We start from the raw sequence: 18,947 nt of genomic DNA on the forward strand, positions 1-18,947 counted from the left end.
AGACTATAAACATCTTCCGACCAAAAGTACTTCCTGTGGTCCGAGTATAACTTTGCAATGTTACACCTTCCCACTCAACTTCTAATATACAACTGGATTAACCACCAAATAGAAAAATATTTGCTCCAACTGCATATGTCCACCTATCCACCTCTCTAGGCTCGATACCACTCGAGAAAGAATCTCGCATCTACAACTGCTCCATCATCCTATCATAAGAAGGAAAGTCCTCAACATCCGCAGCCCTCGGCCGCACCCCGCCACATGCGGTACAACTGGAGCCTGCACTGGTACCCCTCTCGGTAACTGCTCCAACAGCACGCCAACAGATCCGCAAAGCAATCATCTCGACCCTGGGCTACACCCGCTGCAACCCCACATCTGGGTTCCTAGCACCCCCGACACACTCACCGGCTAACCCCCCCCCCTCTGGTCCGTCCTGATATGCTTACGACCCTCTGACGTACCTCCTTGTGGAACTCTGGACCACACACTCGCTGGTCTCGGGACCCGCCCGGCCATGACCATGACCACGTCCCCGTCCACGACCAACAACTCAAACCCCTTTAACCAATGCACTTCCGAGAACAGAGGCTAACAAGCAAACTCTTTCATAACACAAATACACAGAAAAAATACCAACTCACCGTGGATTCACACTGTAGGCTCGAAGAGGATGTTCTAGGACTCCATGCCACACACACTTGACTAACTCACATAATCAATCAAAGCATGAAAATCCCAAACATCTACAGTACAAAGCCTAGTGAACCCAAACCTAGAACCGTAAGGGCTTTGATACCAAACTGAAACGACCTGACCCGTTTTTAAAAAAAAAAAAAAAAAAAACAAATAATAATAATTAACTACAACTAGTGGTCCCATACCTACTAGCCACCTAACCATAATCACAATCAACAGCGGAAATAACCAATATCATTAACCAATAAATAACTAATAATAATCCAATAATCATAACTTAAGCAATAACAAAAGTTCAACCAACAGGAATTATAGAACCAGCAACCTAGCAATGTTTCTAATGACCCAACTCTAGCAACCTAGCAATGCCAGACAACAACCAATCGAGTCCCTAGAACATCCTCCTCTTCATTGCCTTGATTCCACGATCACACTTTACCTTTACCTGCACCACAAACACAAATTCCAATGCATGAGTATTTTATAAACACTCAGTAAGGCAATCCTCCCATCTACTGGGCTATTCACACAAGCAATAGAGATATCTCTAACCATCAATCAACAATCAACAATAACAAACCAGGACACTGCATCGACCGACACCAAGCATGAATCGACCAACACCAGTTGGGGTTGCGTCGACCGACGCATGATATGCATCAACCGATGCAAGGTTAACTTGCATCGACCGATGCTCCCATTGCATCGACTGACGCATGCTCGACATAGCACGAAAACCCTAGGTTTTACGCGCCGTCCTCGCTCTTGCATCGACCGACGCACAAAGTGCATAGACCGATGCAATGCCTAGCATCGTGTTTTCCCCGAAGCTTCTCGCCCGATCTTCGTTCCTACAACCACAAAACTCGATCCCAAGCCACAAGAAAGCTTCCTAACGTCCCAAATAACAATCTAACAAGCCTAACAACACATAACAAGCAAATCAGAGAGATCTCTAGCTTAGATAAGTCATGGTCATCCACTTACCTTTGTCAAGACGATCCTGAACCTCAAACAAGCAAGAACAACGCTCCTAGCAAGCTTCTACAACGTTCTCAGCCACATATCTCACCAGAAAACGCCACAAACCTCCAAGAATCTCCCAAAACGCTTAAGAACTCTTAAGAACCTTTTCTATCTTTTCTTTTCACTCAAAAACGGCCAATCTCGTCGAATGAGACAAAAACACGAGTTAAAGGTTTTCCCTAACCCAAAACGCAGCGTTTAACTTAACTCGTCCGCAGAAAAACCAACCTTGCATCGACCGATGCACTACTATGTGCATCGACCGATGCAATTCCTAAACCAGGATTTTGGTTCGCGGATGTTACAATTTTTGCTTACAACAATAGCTATCAGGCGAGTATTTGTATGGGAGGCCATGTCGCACACGATTATGCTGGACTCAGGTGGGGGAGATGAGCATAATGGGTGCAAGTTTTGTTCAGGAGACCACGGAGAAGATTCGGGTGCTCAAGCTGAATATGAAGGAGGCTCAGGATCTGCAGAGGAATTATGCTGATCTCCAACATCCGATGGTCTCACTTTGCGACTGAGAGAACGTCTCCCATGAAACTGCCAATAACTCACAGAGGTTAAATCCAAATCAGCTTCTGTAAAACGGAGTTTCACGATGAAAGACTTGGGTATAACTCTATCAAATTTTGTTACCTTTGCAACAAATTGATACGTCGAAACCGTTTCCTCTCAAACTCTAATGATTCTGCTTCTTTTGCTTTAGACACCAAAACCAAGTTTGCTCTCCTTCTCACAAGTGAATGATAGTTTCTTCTCTTTTTTTTCTTTCAGCAGTTCACGGCAACAAGAGCAAGGAGGCATCCTCTTAATAACAAATAGAGTTTTTGGTTTAATTAGATTAAACCAGGATTTAATTAAACTAAAATTAATTATAATCCATACTTTTTGTTTAATCAACAAATCCCAAATTCTATTCCCGGAACATGGATATTACATTTAATAACAAATATTGATTAATTAAAATAATTTAAAACTAAAAAAATAATTTTATACAATTTTATTTTCTATTTTAATTAATAATTGAAATTAATTTTTATTTTTTAAGTAAAAATATGAAGTTTAATCACACAAAAAAATATCGGTTCAAGGAAAATAGAAAATTTTATTCAAAAGTGTTTTTTTTTCTATGTCCAAAATAAAAAAGAAGAGTCTCTACTTATGAATTTTTTAAAATGATGAATTTTGGTATACTTTTGATTTTATATAAAAAATAATTTAAAATAATTGAGATCAAATAATTAGGAGGAGATTAAAAGACTCACAAAACTATCATTAGCTAATGAGAATAAAGCAAACCTTCCCACATAGAAAAAAAAACAACTATCCACAACCTATTCACCATCTTCTCCTCTCATACTTCATCACGTGGCAATGCCGATCCCATTTTCTTGAATCTTTTCAATTCAGTTTGATTCCCATAGGTTTTTTAAAAAAAAAACTTAACAGATTCACTGTATGAGTTAAAAAGTTGAAAATTTTATTCAACATCCTTACTGTACATGGTATAAAATGATATTTTGAAACAACCTTTCCCGTTTTTTTTATATAATATAATCTCTAGTGGTCTCATACCCACTACTAACAACCAAACATCAATCAACAACAGCAGATAGCCAAACAATACCATTAAACCAATAAAAATCTGACAATGAAATAAACTAACAAACCAATAAAGTCAATAGCCAAATTCAACATCCTACAATGTTCTATCGACCCAACTCTAGCAATCTAACAATAACTAGACCCCAATCAATCAAGTCTCTAGAACATCCTCCTCCTCATCGCCTTGATTGCACGATCACACTTTGCCTTTACCTGAACGACAAACACAAATTGAGATGCATGAGTATTGTCATAAACACTCAGTGAGGTAATCTTCTCATCTACTGGGCTATAAACACAAGCAACTGAGATTCTAATGTTAAGCAACACAAACAAACACAATAAACCAAAGAAACAAGTGCCAGCCGCCTGTTGACAAGTGGGTGTCAACCGACACCAGCTTGGTGTCGACCGACACTAACTGCTGTTGTCGACCAACACTGCCTCCCAGTGTTGATCGACACACCTCCTTGGTGTTGACCGACCCTGCTCCTCAGTGTCGACCGACACTCCTCCTCGACCCGGAAACCCTCGATCCAACACTTGCCAAGTCTTTGTGCCGTCTACATCTTAGTGTTGACCGACACCCACCTGGTATCGATCAACACCGACTCCACAAACATGTTCTGCTCAAAACCGAAAGTCAAAACTTCGTTTTTAACCAACTTTAATACGTCCAAAAGCTTCAGGAATCTATAGGAACTATATGACAACCAAAACAAGCAAGAAAAACACCACAAACAACATAGAACAAGCAAAACTAAGGAGATCTCAGGCTTAGATCAGCTTTGGTCATGCACTCACCTCTTTTGCAGGAAGATCTGACCCAAAAACGACGAATCCAACTCTTTAGAAAGCTTATCCTTCATTCCTAGCAACAGCACAGTGAAACGACCCGACCCGTTTTTTAAAATAATAAATAATAAATAATAAATAAATAACCCAAAATATTTATTTATATATCTAGAAACCCAAAACACAAAATAAGCAGCTGAAAATACCAATAATAATAAACCAACAATTACCAGAATCATAGACCAAAATGCTAGCAACTTAAACCATGGTTTTAACATCAAGATTCCAATTCTAACAACCTAGCAGAAACCAAAGCATAACAACTAAGTCCCTAGAACATCCTCCTCTTCATTGTCATGATCCCATGGTCACACTTTGTTATGCGACCCTGGGTAGCGTTCGTACGGATGGACGGATATTTCCACAGACGGAGGGACGGCTCAGTCAACGAACGGACGGACGGTTTGAACAACGGACGGACGGCGACCTAGCGAGATGAACAACGGTCGAATGTGAGGTTGTGGACGCGGAACGGTGAACGGACGTCGAACGAATAGTAGAACGGAGGAACCTATCCTATAAGTAACTCGACTCGGCGGTTCCGGGAGCGATGGAGCAGGAGATCGACTCGGTAAGTAACTCGACCCGAGCTGATCTCAAGGGATGGAGAGTGGATTGATGTAGTGACACACGAGCTATGTAAGGACTCGTGATACGGCTAGACTTAAAAATTTGAACCCGGTTCAAAGCGTATTAAGGGTTTTCGTTTCCATGAGAGAACAAAGAGAGAAAGAACAACTTTTATAATTTTATTCAAATTAGGCTAACTTTTACAAAGAGGTTCACAGCCCTTAAATAGCCAAGCTAAGCAAGGGAACTCTTAACCCTAAATCAAACGTGGCCAAACGCCAACCTTACACATGGCCCTAAAGAAAAGACAAAGATAAGCAAAATTTAACGGTCCGAAAGATATTCAAACAAAGTAAAGAAAGAGGATAGGATTGCCACGTCACTCGGACGGGCAATGCGATAGAGTTCACGGCCTCATTAAAACCTTCTCGGTAAACCTTGTGGGACAAACCCGAGTAAGGAAAAAGAGTACCATGCCTCGTAACGTCTTAATGTCTTCACCCTTGGGTAATGGTGAAGACCGTCCGAACAACCTCGGAGTGTTGAGACGAGTTGTTCGGTCGTGTTCCTTGACCGGCGGGATCATGATCTTGGAGGAACCATTCGGCGAACAGGTTGCACTTGATCCGGAGGTTCCTCTTAGCACTCTTGCTCCTTGTAGTGGCTCCAAGAACGATCTGTGGTACTTGGGCTGCTTTCCTGGTCCCTTGTCCCGAACTGGCCTCGAACGTGTCCGCATGCGCATCTGTGTCTGTGTCCTTGTCTGTGTATGCGTCCGGTCCGGTTGGCCAGGTCGCATCACTTTGCCTCTACCTGCACCACAAACACAATGAGATGCGTGAGTATTACCAGAAATACCCAGTGAGGCGATCCTCCCATCTACGAGCTATACACACAAGCAAATCAAGAGTACAACTACAAATAAAATATAACAAACCAACCATTAAACTGAACAACCAATAACACTTTCACCACACCTACACATCATCACACAAAACAAGTCATATAACTCGATCGCTTAGATAAGCTAATGGTCACGCACTTACCTTACCAATTGATTCACGAAAAATAACTACAACCAAAAGAGAAGCCCTCCAATATCCAAGAACAACCAAACTCGATCCTACAACCAATCATAACAACAAACAAACATTGAAAACAAACTAGCAGAAAAAACAGAAAAGAACAACCTCACAAGTGAAACCACGAAATCAAAACAAACCGTCAACCTTCCAATCCCTTCGGTTAAAATCAAGGTCTAGACATCCAGAAGCTTCCAACAAAATTTCAGCATGATCAGATCTCAGATGAAACCGCAATCGATCCCGAAACACCCGCTCGTCTCAATCCACGACTGAGAAGAAATGCCCCATGAAACTGCCGATATCTTCTAGAATATTAACTAAAATTCAATTCTGTAAAAGGAGAGTGTATGAAAATCGCTTAGCTACAACCCTACCAAAAATCAATACCTTTCAAACATTTGAGTAATCGGATCCTCCTTCTCCCAAACCCTGACAGTTCTGTTTCTCTTATTACTCTAAAGAAAAAGCTTGATCTCCTTCTCTTCCTCCTTTACACCAAATAACCAAGAGTTCTCTCCCTTTCTCTCCCTTTCTCTCATAACAATGTCGACAATAGCAAAAACATAGAGAATAGGCGTGACTTTATGAGGGAGATTAGGGGTTTTGGTTTAATTAGATTAAAACAGGATTTAATTAAACCAAAATCAATTAAAATCCACTCCTTTGGTTTACTCAACATATCCCAAACTTTATTCCCGGAACACGGATGTTACACACAGCAACAGATCTCACCAACACAGCCAAGAAAACCCGAAACTCTCAAGAACACTCTCTTTTCCTCCTTCTCACTCTCTGAAACAACAAAAACTAAGGAGGCGACAAAAATAGATTTTTCTCACCCAAGACGTCGACCGCCAGCTTAAATATGTTGGTTAAGGTTTCCACTTGAAGCAAACTGAATCAAATTGTCGAATCAAACTAATCCGATCGAACTGAAATTTGCTGGTGTCGATTGACACTTCCCTGGTGTTGATTGACACCTATCCCCAAAACACACTTTTTGTGTTCGTGGATGTTATATATTTAAATTTTTTACACATAAATTATATATATATATATAAGTTACCTCTTATTCCATAAAAAGCATCAATAAATAAAATAATTTCAACCAATAGAAAAATACAATATAAAATATGATTAGTCAAAATTTTGCATACAAGATTGAAAACATTACTTAAATGAAACAAAATTATTTTGATAAAATTTAACTTAAAGTGAAACGGAGGAAATACAAGATAGATCATAGAACCGAAAAAAACAAGTCAAAGTGGGAGAAGCAAATAAAATTAAAATAAATTAGACCAGAAAAACGCATGCCACTAAATTAGCAAAGAGAGCATTATGTGCGATTTTGTCCCTCTCCTTTCTTTATTTGGTCTAAATAAAAGGTTATTTGTCTTTTTTTCTCGGGTTTCATTTCACCAAACGCAAAAATCTATATTTCTATTACTATTTTAAAATTATTATTATTTCCTTTTAAAACAGCAGGTGGGCAATTTAAAATTGTTAGAAACTGTAACTGCTAAAATGTGTCAGATTAAAAATCTTTTGATTTAGGAAAAGAAAAATGAACTGTTCTTGTACTTGTGTTGTATGTTGTATCATAACCAGTTGAAAGAATTACGACGGCCTGTTTTATTTAGTTTACTTAAGGAATAAGAGTAAAATTAAAAAAAAAAAAAAAAAAAAAAAAAAATTGGAATCCCACTTGGTTAACGTTTTTTAAATTTTTTCTTTAAAAATTCACTGGAAACTTACGATTCTGATTTACAAGTTTGCATTTTTATTTTAAAGTTTATGTCTAAATGAACTAAGAACAGTTAAATTATTTTTGATCATTTTTGTATACGACTAACCTCACAAACCAATTATGTGATTCAGAATATTTTTGTTGTATACTAATTTTTGTATTTTATTTTTTAAAGTCCTGCTTATAAAAATGGAATCATTATATATACATATATGTATATATGAGAAATATTAGAAGCGATGTGAGATTATATATGTGAGATGTTGAAAGTGATTAATTTAATTTTGAAAGACATATATTTATGATTTTTTTTGACAACACAAAATTAGAAACTATTTTGTTCCATTGAAATTGTTTTAAAAAAAAGGAAAATAGAAATAGTGATATATGCTGTTTACTTTCGACCTATACAATTTTTATTTTTAGTTGAAATATTAAAAATATGTATTAAATTATTGTGGTTCATAACATATATGTGTAAATATATATTGCTTCTAACTTATATCTGTTTTCTAAATGATTTTCTAAAAACACTTCCACAAAATTGCTTAAGCATTCATCATCTAGCTAGAACAAAATAGACACAATTAATTAAATTTATGAAACTTTTAAATTTAGTAAAAGCTAACTAATGCTTGCCAGACTAAGTTTATTTTTCTATTATAATAAATTATCTTTTAGTTACAAGTTTATAATTTTCGAATTAAATTTAAAATTTAAGAGAGACAGATAGAGAAGCATTGATTCTATGATTTTTAATTTTTATTTACATGAGTACTCTTAAGGAAAATATTTAATAATCACTTCATTCCAATTAACCAATGTCAATGTCGAAAAATGATTGCCCTTTTTGCAACATTTACAAAAACTATGGAAAAGTGTGTGATCCTGTTTAAAGAGTTTTATATGCACAGCATACTTAAAATATAATAGAAAAAACAATACAAACACTTGAGAAGAACTATAAATACATCTTAATTTATTCTCTATGTACCTGGTTTCTTCACAATAAAAGATAGAACAATACAACGATTCTACATCTTCGTTCTCTACCTATAAAATACGTCTCTGAAATGAGATCATCTTTGTTCATTTCTGTATTGCTCATCTTTTTTCTATTAACGCCGGTTGAAGGTAATAAAGTACAATATATTTGGTTTTACTTATGTCTTTTTTACATATTTGGAGTTTTCTAGTTTAAACATTATTAAGATTTGCGTGGTAGTGGAGATACAAATAAGGTAGGGTCATATTTTGCAGGTTCTCGATTGTAAAAACTGTGAGAGAACTCATCAGTCATAAAATTAAGGTGAGCTATCTACTAAATACGTAGCAGATTCAACAAATGATATTAAAAAATATTTGTCCACCTAAGATTTTTCTTTTTCTTTTCCTAAATTTATTTTATAATAATTTTATCTGTTTTTATTTATCCCTTATGATTTATCTCGATTGGACTCTCAATGGTTCGTTTATATTGCAAATACATATAGGTGGTTCAAAGTTTTTATGCAACGAGTATTACTGGACATGATGAACAACTAGTAGCTGTAAACAAAGTGAAGCAGAGAGTTCATCATCAAGGTTCTAAGAAATCGCATCATTCGTTGCCTAACATCCATGAAGATTACTATGGACCAAGGGGTCACCGGCCTCGCCACCATTAGGCATTAGCTATTCTTCTTCATTAATCCTTAGTATTTTTTTTTCTTTTTTTCTTTTCCAAATCATTATTTACTGAGTTTTATAGATTTATTTGAATATTAATTTTGACATCGATTAAAAAAGCAACAAAGAAAAAATTTAAATGTAACATCAATTCCTTTTATGCAAATTGTTATGGGTTTTGTTATAACGGATGTGAGAGAGATAACAGAAAACATAAAGGACAAGACACAGATTTAACGTGGTTCACCAACATTTTTTGTTGGCTACATCCACGGGCAAAGAGACAGATTTTATTTCTGGAGAAAGTACAGAGATTTCAGAATACATGGAGGCTAGGTTAACAAGAGTATATATAGGAACATAAAACCCTAGTTAACCCTAATCTTATTTGGGCCTAAATTCATGGGCCCTTAGGCCCAATCCAATTCAAGTCATATCCAACAAATCTCCACCTTGACTTGAATCCTCCAAAACAGACAGATGTACCGGATGCACTGATCACAGTGCCAGATGTACCAGACTTCTCCACCAGACAAATGTAACAGACAAACATATCAGAGTTCTCCTTTGCTTCATCAGATGTATGATGCTTCATCAAGCCAGAATGCTGTATCAGATGTCAGATACTTCATCAAACCAGAATGCTGTGTCAGATGTCCGATGCTTCCAGAATGCTATATCAGATGTCAGATACTTCGCCGAGTCAGATTGTCCCACTGGGAACAGATGCTCCATCAGGAGCCTGATGCATGTTCAGAGGCCTGATGTCCCTCCAGGGACCTGATGCCTTATCAGAGGTCTGATGTCCCTTCAGGGACCTGATGCCTTATCAGAGGTCTATTATCCCTTCAGAGACCTGATGCCCCATCAGGGGGCCTGATCGCCCACATGGGCGATTAACAGCTTGAGATATTCAACAAGTCTAAACAATGTTTAAACTTGCTCTGAGGAACCGGTTTAGTGAACATATCAGCAGGGTTGTCAGATGTCCCTATTTTCTTCACTTAAATTCGCTTTTGATTTCTCAGGAAATGATATCTCACATCAATATGCTTGGTCCTTTCATGATGGACCTGATCCTTGGCTAAACAGATCGCACTCAAACTGTCAGAGTACACTGTAGCCTGATCATGATGCAAACCCAGATCGCTGATCAATCCTTTTAGCCATATACCTTCCTTAGCAGCTTCTGTCAAGGCCATGTACTCTACCTCAGTAGTTGATAACGTCATAGTTGGCTGCAGAGTTGCTTTCTAGCTGATCATAGAATTACCCAAGGTAAACACATAACCAGTCATCGATCTTCTGCTATCTACATCTCCTGCATAATCAGAATCAGAATAGCCTGCAACCAGGCTCGGAGCCTCACCTCCATATATGAGGCCAACATCAGATGTACCCTTCAAATACCTGAAAATTCTCTTCACAGCCAGCCAATGCTCTTTTCCTGGTTGTCCCATGAACCTGCTCACAACATTAACTGCATGTGCAAGATCTGGCCTTGTACAGACCATTGCATACATCAAACTTCCCACAACACTAGCATAAGGAACCCGAGACATATACTCCTTTTCCTCTTCAGACTGATGAGCAAACATGGTAAAATGAAGATTAACAGCACTCGGAGTGTCAACAGGCTTTGATGATGACATACCAAACCTATTCAACACTTTCTGAATGTAGCCTTTCTATGACAAAAAAAAACTTCTTTTGATTTCTGTCTCTAAGGATTTCCATTCCTAGAATCTTCTTTGCTGCGCCTAGATCCTTCATCTCAAACTCAGCACTTAGCAGATCTTTCAACTTCTATATATCACTCATCTGTTCGGCAGCTATCTGCATGTCGTCTACATACAACACCAGATAAATATAAGAATCTTCTCCCACCTTGTTGATGTCGACACAACAGTCATATACCAGATGCTCCTACTAGAGCCAAATATTCCTTCAACAAAGAAGGTATTGTTGTTTCAGAAGCCAAATGCTCAAACGAGCAAAACACTCAAACGAGTCAGAAGCTTAAACAAGCTAGAAGCTCCAACGAGCCAGAGGCTCCAACGAGCCAGATGCTCAAAACGAGTCAGATACTCAAAACGAGTCAGAGCCAGATGCTCAAAACGAGTCAGATGATTAAAACGAGCCAGAGCCAGATGCTCAAAACGAGCCAGAGCCAGATGCTCAGAACGAGCCAGAGCCAGATGCTCAAAAATGAGCCAGAGCTAGATGCTCAAAAACGAGCCAGAGCCAGATGCTCAGAACGAGCCAGAGTCAGATGCTCAGAACAAGCCAGAGCCAGATGCTCAAAACGAGCCAGAGCCAGATGCTCAGAACGAGCCAGAGCCAGATGCTCAAAACGAGGCAGAGCCAGATGCTCAGAACGAGCCAGATGTTCCACTAGAAGCTAGAATTCCTCGCTGGAGTAAAATACTTCTTCAGAATCCAAAATGCCTTACATAGGCCAGATGCTTCTTCAGAAGAAACCCAAAAATGCCTTACGTAGGCCAACTACTCCACCATGAGCCTAAATTGCCTTGAGTCGGTCTTTACACATTCTAGAGGTCTTCAGAGATTTTAAGTCACAGAAGACGAACATACTCCACCTTGACGACAAAATCTCATTGACTTCAATTTCAACTCCTTGTTGACTTTAGGGAGGAACCTTTTGTCACCATATCAACTGCATTCTCAGACGTGTGCACCTTCTGTAGTAAAAACACACCAGAAACTGATAACTCTCTGATCTTGTGATATCTTACACTTGATTTTTAGCCAGAAGTAAAATGCTCTAACTATCACAGTGTAGCTGAACTCCACCCTAGGAGACTGCTCATTAGCTTCCGCTGTCGTCTCATCAGAGACCGTCTGCCCCACCAGGGGCTTGCTACCTCTTCAGAAGCTTGATGCTTCATTAAGAGCCTGACGCCCCTTCAGAAGCTTGACGCTTACAATATCCTTAAAACCAAAACTCTGTGTGTATCCAACTCCTGTTCTTCTTATTTGGTGTAAAGCAATATTGTAACGTTTACTCTCAGATGGTGTATTACCTGATTGGATTGGTTCTGTTGTATCAACATCTGTTTGTAGCTATTTGCTCTATTCGTGTTGCTGTAAATCACCTTTCAGCTCCACCCTTTTACCAAAGCTACCAGTAGAGAGCATACACCCCGCTCTCTCTAACAGTGTCTGATTCATCTGTTCAACTACACCCTTCTGCAGTAGTGCGCTCCTGACTGTGTGATGCTGGGCAACCCCCTGATCCTTACACAACTGATTGAACTCTGATGAACAAAACTCCTGACCATTGTCCGTCCGCAGCCTCTTGATCTTCTGACCACATAGAAGATCTTCCTCTGACAGAATTTGCGTTCTCCTTTCACCCATATGACCAAACCTCATTTGCCATAGCTTAGTCATATCCTCCTTATGAATCTCTGGAGATGCAACATTTGTTGAACCTGCAACTGTGGATCCTTGTAAGATATACAAAATACCACGTAAGACACCCTTCAGAATCACATCAGAACTCTGACAGACTCTCAGACCTCCGTTCCCACCAGAATACTTGAAACCCTTGTTATTAAGCAAACTCAGAGATATCAAATTCTCCTCCCTTGATGGAACATGTCTGACATCGTTCAATGTGCAGAATCTACCATCATGTGCCCTGATCTTGATCGAACCAATCCCAACAAGCTGATTTGTAGAACTGTTGGCCATCTTGATGCGGCCATTTTCTACTTGAGTATATGTTGAGAACCATTCTCTCCTTGGACACATATGATAGCATGCTCTAGTATCTAGAACCCACACATCAGAGTGATGGGTGCTTCCATCAGCAACTAGAGCAAAGTTTTGTTCGGACTCGGTGTCATCTTATGTTACAGCTACAAAATCAGATTGTTTATTCCTATGACAATCTGACTTCCTGTGCTCTTTCTCCGTGTAGTACTTACAGAAATCATCTAACTTAGGGTCCTTTGAAAACAGATTACACCTTCTGTTCTTCTTTCTCTTCCCAAGTCCTATACTGCCACTAGCTAAAAACTTAGAGGTTTGATTCTCTATAACTGTATCAACCGCTTGATACTTACTCAACCAGATGCCTACCACGGACCAGATGTCCAACAAGGACCAACTGTTCAACACGGACCAAATGCTCAATATGGATGTGTCTATCAAAACTTTGATGACCCACCAGACCAAATCACCCATAGAGCAAAACTTCCACTGAAATAGATGTCCTATCTTGGACCTGAAACTGAAATAGTTTCTCCCAGAATTCTTGTCTTTATTCACAGACATCTCCTCACCAGATTATAATTGCGGAAATTTCCCAGAACTTACTTCTGCACGAATCTTCTTCTGCACTGATCTTGCACGGACCTGCACAAACCTACTTCTGCACTGATCTACACAAAGTTAATTCTGCCCGAAATCTGTACGAATCGGTTTCAGCCGAAAAACAAACAAAACTGATTCAGCCCGAAAATCGCACGAACGCAGAAAAATAACCTTTGTGCCCTAAGACGAATTTTGCACGAATCTGAAACTGCACCAAATTTGCACGGATCTGAAACTGCCCGAAATTCGCACGAAAAATACAGAACGAAAAAAAAACCTTGTGCTCTGATACCAGTTTGTTATAACGGATGTGAGAGAGATAACAGAAAACATAAAGGACAAGACACAGATTTAACGTGGTTCACCAACACTTTCTGTTGGCTACATCCACGGGCAAAGAGACAGATTTTATTTCTGGAGAAAGTACAGAGATTTCAGAATACATGGAGGCTAGGTTAACAAGAGTATATATAGGAACATAAAACCCTAGTTAACCCTAATCTGATTTGGGCCTAAATTCATGGGCCCAATCCAATTCAAGTCATATCCAACAGGCTTGTTTGCATTTTAGTACGTTTTTTTAAAGTTAATTAGATATTTGATATAATCACTCTTTCAAATTGTAGAAATGGGTGGATTTGCTTTTTGTCTAATAGAGATGGTGCGAGATAGAGCTGTGGGTGGGGTAGAAATGTTTTGGAGAAGATTACCAAAAAGGGTTGGGGAAGTTCTGTGTGTAGGATGTGAAATGGGCATGCCCGCGACCGCATGGACTGACTGCGAGGTCTTGTTTTTCTTCTGATCCGCTTGCGGACTAACAGGCATGCCCGCGGGCGTTGTCTTGTTCTGTTTCGTTGACAGTCGATGATGACTCGTTCTGATCTTGGTATGGATTTGATTTTTTTCTTCATGATTTCTTGTTATGTTCATAGGGTGGAAGCGGAAATGAAGATGAGAGTGATATTGAAGAAGAAGTTGAGGAGGTTAAGAATAACGTCATCAGTAACCGTTATCGGCAAAGTGGTAGTGAAGATGATAATAATATAGATACTAAATGTAAAAGGTGTGGTTAAACAAGAGCACGATACTATGTGTGCCTTCCAGAACATACAGACAAGAACTTGATTCTTCTCCAATCTTGATCATTGCTATCTTGAAATTTATTGACGAACAAAGAAGTGAGCAAAGAACAACTATAGCAGATAAAACAGAAGAGCAAAGATGTTTAACCTGAAATTTAAATCAAAGAAGTACTAAACTGAAGCATTAGTTGAGGTACTTAAACTGAAACATTAAACCAAAGTATTAAACTGAAATGGAAAGCTAAAAACAGAAGTCTCAAGGTAAAGATGTCTCTTCAACCAAATCAAGCTTCATCTCAACAATTGATTGGAAAGAAGGTAGTGTCTCATCTCCATCAAATTCTTCATCCTCCTATACATATGGCAAAGTAATAAGAAGGTCAAGGTAAATATATGTCACTTAAAAGTTACACAATCAATACCAAAATGTGAAAATTGTTTGCTTACCATTTTCATATGCTTCAAACCCTTTTAACCAATTGCGGCAACATATTAGTGCTTGAATATTTTTTGGGAGAAGGCGGCTTCTATACTTGTTCAAAACTCGAGTTCCAATACTAAAAGAAGATTCAGATGCTACTGTTTTGATTGGTATGCTAGGGAGGTCGCAAGCCATTGACGCCAGTTCTCCATACTGTTGAGAGTTATCTTTCCAATATTTAAAATATCCAAACTCTCATACTGAGTCATGTCTATCGGTGGATCATCTAGATACATTTCCAAAGAAGACTTTCCACTAGTAACAACAGTTTGTTTGCGGAAGTTTATAAAATCCTGCAAATGTATAAAACAAGACCCAAAACATTTCATAAAAATCTGCAAATGTATAAAACAAAAAGAAACTGTAACTAAACCAGAAAAAAGGCTAGACATCTATACACTTTTCTCAAAACAAAACTTAAAAACCAATAGCATTAGAGACTGAGAACTTACATCATAGTTGCCAAAACTCCATTTTTTTCCTTCATTCTCATCAGTTTTCTGATTAGTTTCACGTGTCTTTGTAGAAGATGATGTGAAAATGGACTTATTCTCATAAGATTCAAAAAGAGTAGTAAGCTTACCACAAATGTTTAATCTTTATCTGAGCAGAACCCTTTTCGTTCTTTTCAAAACAATAATTTACCTGTGTTAGCTTCAACCTTGGATCAAACATTGTAGTCATTGCAAAGACATCACTAACCTCTTCCCAATACTTATCAAACCTTTCTCTCATTGGGACAATCATACTTCTGATGACTTCATCTTGATTCTGTGAATTCGATATTAACCAATTGTTGATCTTCCAAATTTGCATGAAATATAAGTTTGAAGTTGGATATGATGAAACTGAGATCAGATTAGTGATTTCATCAAAAGGCTCCAAAAACTCGCAAATCTGCTTCAAACGGTGCCATTCAGCTTATGTAGGGTGAAACTTGTAGTTTCTCCCATCAATGACTTTGAGATTACCAAAGGCAGCTCGATACTTGAGAGTCCTATCAAGCATCTTGTATGTTGAGTTCCATCTAGTTCTCATATCCATAATCAACCACGCTTTCAACTGTAGACCAACAACTTCAACACATTTTGCAAACAATATCTCACATTTTCCATAAGCTTGAACATATTTGATACTCTCTCTGATCTTTTCTAATGTATCATCTATATCCTTCAGGCCAATCTGAACAATGATGTCGAGAATATGTGCTGCGCATCGCACATGAAAATGTCTCCTCCACACAACAAATCATTCCTCAACATAAGCTGAGATTTCAGAATCTCTTGTGTTGTGTCATTGTTAGTAGCATTGTCTAACGTGATGGAAAACACTTTTTCTCAATTCCCCAATCCTTCCATTTCTCTAGAATCTCCATTCCTATGTGCATACCTGAATGTGGAGGCGGAAAAGCATAGAACACAATAATCTTGCTGTTTAATTTCCAGTTCCTGTCAACATAATGTGTTGTTAGACACATGTAGCCCTCATGAGTGATTGCAGTCCACAAATCAGAAGTGAAGCTAATCCTCCCTGGAAGGTGAGCTAATTCTCTCTTCAAATTCTCTATCTCATTCTCATATAACTTGTAAACGTCTGCTTCAGCTGTGTTCCAGCTAATAAACTTTACATATGCGTTCAAATACTTCCAAACTGATCTAACTCTCTCATATTCAACATAGGCAAATGGGAGATCATGCTGAATGATACACTTAGCTACCATTTCATGAAAAATCATATGATCAATCTTCCTAGCTTGTAATCTTGCCTCAGAGTTGAGCATCACCTTACTAATATCAGCATTACTAAGCAGAACCTTACATGCTTTCATATGACGGTTGTAAGAATTTGTACCGTTCTTGTGTGAATCATATGCATAGTCCCTCTTGCAGTGATTGCGTTGCGCTCTATCTTCAAGTTTTCCATTAATAGTCTTCTTAATCAATGTAAAATTCTTCCAGCAATCTGCATACTGCTTTTTCTTCTTCGGTTATGTTGATGTTTTCTTTCCTTTTACTTTCTCTCCTTCGACATCCTCATCATCATCTTCATCTTCATCATCATCAATATCAATTGCAGCTCTTTTACCAGATTTTGATGACTGTTCTCCATTCTTTCTCTTCTTCGGTTCTCTTGATGTTCTATTTCCTTTGTCTTCTTTGACATCATCATCATCAATATTAATTGTTGTTCTTTTATGAGATTTAGATGATTCTGGTGCTGCTCTCTCAAACATACGACGTTCGTTTGCAGCATTTTCAGCATCTATGACTCTTTGAAACTCTAAATCTATTGATGATGGCAGATCACCATAATCATGTGAATCCTTTAAAAAATAAAACGAATGATTAATGTTAAAAGTATGTTAATGTAAACTCTACAGACTACACATAACAAGTACCAAACAGAATTATTGACAATACATAAGCAACTTACCATCGCAATTAGTTAAATCCTTTGTGAGGATTGGAGTCGTAACTCGTGACTTGTGAGGACTCGATTGTGAGTATGTGACTTGGTGAATTAGGTTTATCCTGTTTCAGTCTTTTTTTTTTAATGCAAAGTAATGAATGATGATAAACAATTTAGGGTTTACAGCTTTTATACCATAGCTTTTACGATTAAATCTTCTAATATCTAGTTGGTACTAATTACTGAATGTTTTTAAAATATACATATCTTTCAGAGCCTCTAGGTGTGTCACATCACATGGTTTGGTTTAAAACTTAAAACAAGCTGGACAATGGTTTAAAAAAACAACATACCAAATCAGTGATTAGCTCCAGCCCCTTCTGCTCCCACGGTCTCTGAATCCTTGGAGCCATGTTTCCACAGTATAAACCCTCGTTAATAACAAGTTTACAAATATAATTATAGTGGGAGCTTCAACAATGTGCCTTCGTGTCTATTAAATGGACATTGATTTTCTCCTTTGTTTCTCAGATGGAATAAGCAACAAAAAAAAAAAGATGGTGAAGATTTAATCAGAAGTGTTTCATTGGGAAAAAACGGTCTCACCTTAAGCTTGAATAAACTGTGTCCTTAAAACCATGAACCCTCCGGGCTTTTGAATAAACGTGTGCAGCTCACTGTTGATGATCGAAAGCATGCCAATCAAGACTCAGGGAAAAAAAACAAAACAATATTCCAGAGGTTTGTACATTTATACTTACCTGATGCAATTTGAAATGTGTGGCAGCATTGAGTACAGCCAAAGAGTTTGGATCATTGTTATACTTGGTATGAAGGCTGTTTTCAAACTGTTGGTAAGTTCAAAGACCCTATAAAAAATCAGAAACATACCAACAAAACGCCAATCAGTTTGTTTGTATCTGTCTGGCTTTCAAATTGTTTCTATCTGTTATAGCAGGGTTTGCTTACAGCGACGTAAATCGAAGTTATGAGCATGAAGTTTCAACAATGGGTAAATCCGGGACAAGAGAGAGTAATATTTTGGGTTGACCATCAGGAAATCCAGATCTGTGGATAAATTAGATTATTTCATAGTTCAATGGGTCAAAAAAAAAACTAAGCTGAAGACTAAACATACATGGGGCCACCGTCAGAAGGACGGGCCACGTAAACGGTAATATTCAGAATTAGGTCTTGGCGACGGCGATTAGGTTTTTGAGAGAAAAAATATATATATATTTCTTAGAAAAAACTACTAAAAATTCACTTAAATTTTTAAAAATTCTAAAATATTAAAATTCCATAAAATCTTGTAAAATATCAAATTGAATACCCCTCTAAGTGTTTTTGCAGATTAATATACA

The 18,947-nt window shown here is 38.0% G+C and overlaps 1 long non-coding RNA gene and 2 pseudogenes across 1 annotated transcript; 1 reads left to right on the forward strand and 2 right to left on the reverse strand.

Annotated features, from left to right (window-relative positions):
- The first annotated feature begins 8,605 nt into the window (after positions 1 to 8,605).
- Positions 8,606 to 9,410, forward strand: LOC147938096 (uncharacterized). The gene is made up of 3 exons (XR_015565928.1): positions 8,606 to 8,736; positions 8,863 to 8,911; positions 9,096 to 9,410. It is a non-coding gene; the product is annotated as an uncharacterized LOC147938096 (long non-coding RNA).
- A 92-nt stretch (positions 9,411 to 9,502) lies between these two features.
- LOC147938097 (secreted RxLR effector protein 161 pseudogene) lies at positions 9,503 to 11,272 on the reverse strand (annotated as a pseudogene).
- Positions 11,273 to 14,949: 3,677 nt separating this feature from the next.
- LOC104715179 (zinc finger BED domain-containing protein RICESLEEPER 2-like) lies at positions 14,950 to 17,996 on the reverse strand (annotated as a pseudogene).
- Between the last annotated feature and the right edge of the window lie 951 nt (positions 17,997 to 18,947).

Source organism: Camelina sativa, chromosome 9 (assembly GCF_030686135.1).
Source record: "Camelina sativa cultivar CO46 ecotype springtype chromosome 9, ASM3068613v1".
NCBI lineage: Eukaryota > Viridiplantae > Streptophyta > Magnoliopsida > Brassicales > Brassicaceae > Camelina > Camelina sativa.